Below are 3759 nucleotides of genomic sequence, written 5' to 3'. Positions count from 1 at the left end.
AAAAATCAAATCTTTTTCATTTTTCTTATCTATTTTCAAAAATTTCAAAAAAAATATTTTTCAAAAATATTTTTCTTATCTTTATCTCCTAATTTTTGAAAATAACATCATCAATTAATGTTTTGATTCAAAAAAAATTCAAGTTTGTTACTTGCTTGTTAAGAAAGATTCAAACTTTGAGTTCTAGAATCATATCTTGTGATTTCTTGTGAATCAAGTCATTAATTGTGATTTTAAAAATCAAATCTTTTTCAAAACTAATTTCAATCATATCTTTTCAAAAATATCTCTTTATCTTATCTTTTTCAAAATTTGATTTTAAAAAATCCTTTCTAACTTCATATTTTCTTATCTTTTCAAAATTGATTTTCAAATTTGTTTCAACTAACTAACTAACTTTTTGTTTGTTTCTTATCTTTTTCAAGACTACCTAACTAACTCTCTCTCTCTAATTTTCGAAAATATCTTCCCTCTTTTTCAAAATTTCTTTTTAATTAACTAATTATTTTAATTTTTAATTTTAATTTTCGAAAAATTACTAACCTTTTTCAAAAACTATTTTCGAAAATCACTAACTCTTTTTCAAAAATTATTTTCGAAAATTCTCTCTCTCTTATCTCTTTCTATTTATTTATTCATCTACTAACACTTCATCTCACCCAAATTCGAACCCCCTCTTCCATCTGTGTTCGAATTTTTTCTTCTTTTCTTCTACTCACACAGGGACCTCTATACTGTGGTAAAAAGGACCCCTATTATTATTATTTTTCTGTCCCTCTTTTTCATATGAGCAGGAGCAAGGACAAGAACATTCTTGTAGAAGCAGATCCAGAACCTGAAAGGACTCTGAAGAGGAAACTAAGAGAAGCTAAATTACAACAATCCAGCAAGCACCTTTCAGAAATTTTCGAACAAGAAGAGGAGATGGCAGCCGAAAATAATAATAATGCAAGGAGGATGCTTGGTGTCTTTACTGTACCTAATTCCAATTTACATGGAAGAAGCATCTCCATTCCTGCCATTGGAGCAAACAATTTTGAGCTTAAACCTCAATTAGTTTCTCTGATGCAGCAGAACTGCAAGTTTCATGGACTTCCATCTGAAGATCCTTTTCAGTTCTTAACTGAATTCTTACAGATATGTGATACTGTTAAGACTAATGGAGTAGATCCTGAAGTCTACAGGCTCATGCTTTTCCCTTTTGCTTTAAGAGACAGAGCTAGAGTATGGTTGGACTCTCAACCTAAGGATAGCCTGAACTCTTGGGATAAGCTGGTCAAGGCTTTCTTAGCCAAGTTCTTTCCTCCTCAAAAGCTGAGTAAGCTTAGAGTGGATGTTCAGACCTTCAGACAGAAAGAAGGTGAATCCCTCTATGAAGCTTGGGAGAGATACAAAAGACTGACCAAAAAGTGTCCTTCTGACATGCTTTCAGAATGGACCATCCTGGATATATTCTATGATGGTCTGTCTGAATTAGCTAAGATGTCATTGGATACTTCTGCAGGTGGATCCATTCACCTAAAGAAAACGCCTGCAGAAGCTCAAGAACTCATTGACATGGTTGCTAATAACCAGTTCATGTATACTTCTGAGAGGAATCCTGTGAGTAATGGGACGCCTATGAAGAAGGGAGTTCTTGAAATTGATACTCTGAATGCCATACTGGCTCAGAATAAAATATTGACTCAGCAAGTCAATATGATTTCTCAGAGTCTAAATGGAATGCAAGCTGCATCCAACAGTACTCAAGAGGCATCTTCTGAAGAAGAAGCTTATGATCCTGAAAACCCTGCAATAGAAAAGGTGAATTACATGGGTGAACCTTATGGAAACACCTATAACCCCTCATGGAGAAATCATCCAAATCTCTCATGGAAGGATCAACAAAAGCCTCAACAAGGCTTTAATAATGGTGGAAGAAATAGGTTTAACAATAGTAAACCTTTTCCATCATCCACTCAGCAATAGACAGAGAACTCTGAACAAAATACCTCTAATTTAGCAAACTTAGTCTCTGATCTATCTAAGGCCACTGTAAGTTTCATGAATGAAACAAGGTCCTCCATTAGAAATTTGGAGGCACAAGTGGGCCAGCTGAGTAAAAGGATCACTGAAATCCCTCATAGTACTCTCCCAAGCAATACAGAAGAAAATCCAAAAGGAGAGTACAAGGCCATTGACATAGTCAACACGGCCGAACCTGGAGAGGAAGGGGAAGACGTAAATCCCAGTGAGGAAGACCTCCTAGGACATCCAGTGATCAATAAGGAGTTTTCCTTTGAGGAACCAAAGGAATCTGAGACTCATCTAGAGACCATAGAGATTCCATTGAACCTCCTTATGCCCTTCATGAGCTCTGACGAGTATTCATCTTCTGAAGAGAATGAGGATGTTACTGAAGAGCAAGTTACCAAGTACCTTGGTGCAATCATGAAGCTGAATGCCAAATTATTTGGTATTGAGACTTGGGAAGATGAACCTCCCTTGTTCACCAATGAACTAAGTGATCTGGATCAACTGACATTGCCTTAGAAGAAACAGGATCCTGGAAAGTTCCTAATACCCTGTACCATAGGCACCATGACCTTTGAGAAGGCTCTATGTGACCTTGGTTCAGGGATAAACCTCATGCCCCTCTTTGTAATGGAGAAACTGGGAATCTTTGGGGTGCAAGCTACTAAAATCTCATTAGAGATGGCAGACAATTCAAGAAAACAGGCTTATGGACAAGTAGAGGACGTGTTAGTAAAGGTTGAAGGCCTTTACATCCCTGCTGATTTCATAATCCTTGATACTGGGAAGGATGAGGATGAATCCATCATCCTTGGAAGACCTTTCCTAGCCACAGCAAGAGCTGTGATTGATGTTGACAGAGGTGAATTAGTCCTTCAATTGAATGAGGACTCCCTTGTGTTTACAACTCAAGGTTACCCTTCTGTAAACATGGAAAAGAGGCACAGTAAGCTTCTCTCAAAACAGAGTCAACCAGAGCCCCCACAGTCAAACTTTAAGTTTGGTATTGGGAGGCCACAACTAAACTCTAAGTTTGGTGTTGAACTCCCATATCCAAACTCTAAGTTTGGTGTTGGGAAGTCTCAACAATGCTCTGAACATCTGTGAGGCTCTATGAGAGCCCACTGTCAAGCTATTGACATTAAAGAAGCGCTTGTTGGGAGGCAACCCAATTTTTATTTATCTAATTTTATTTTTCTTGTTCTTTCATGTTTTATTAGGTTCATGATCATGTGGAGTCACAAAATAAATATAAAAATAGAAAACGGAATCAAAAACAGCAGAAGAAAAATCACACCCTGGAGGAAGACCTTACTGGCGTTTAAACGCCAGTAAGAAGCATCTGGCTGGCGTTCAACGCCAGAACAGAGCATGGTTCTGGCGCTGAACGCCCAAAATGGGCAGCATCTGGGCGTTTGAACGCCAGAATTGCACCCTGGAGAAGAGCTGGCGCTGAACGCCCAGAACAAGCATGGTTCTGGCGTTCAACGCCAGAAATGGGCAACAAATGGGCGTTCAACGCCCAGAACAAGCACCAATCTGGCGCTGAACGCCCAGATTTGTGTGCAAGGGCATTTTGCATGCCTAATTTGGTGCAAGGTTGTAAATCCTTGAACACCTCAGGATCTGTGGACCCCACAGGATCACCTCAGGATCTGTGGACCCCACAGGATCCCCACCTACCTCCACTCACTTCTTCTCACCCCTCTTTCACACAATCCCATAAACACTCTTCCCTATAACCAC

At 38.7% G+C, this 3759-nt stretch overlaps 1 non-coding gene across 1 annotated transcript; it reads right to left on the bottom strand.

The window, feature by feature from the left end:
• Positions 1-1320: 1320 nt before the first annotated feature.
• LOC112730889 (small nucleolar RNA R71) lies at positions 1321-1428 on the bottom strand. The gene has a single exon (XR_003166692.1). It is a non-coding gene; the product is annotated as a small nucleolar RNA R71 (small nucleolar RNA).
• Positions 1429-3759: the final 2331 nt, after the last annotated feature.

Source organism: Arachis hypogaea, chromosome 12 (genome assembly GCF_003086295.3).
Source record: "Arachis hypogaea cultivar Tifrunner chromosome 12, arahy.Tifrunner.gnm2.J5K5, whole genome shotgun sequence".
Classification (NCBI taxonomy): domain Eukaryota; kingdom Viridiplantae; phylum Streptophyta; class Magnoliopsida; order Fabales; family Fabaceae; genus Arachis; species Arachis hypogaea.
The sequence above is the reverse complement of the archived record's forward strand: the minus strand, read 5'-3'. Positions and strand labels throughout refer to the sequence as shown.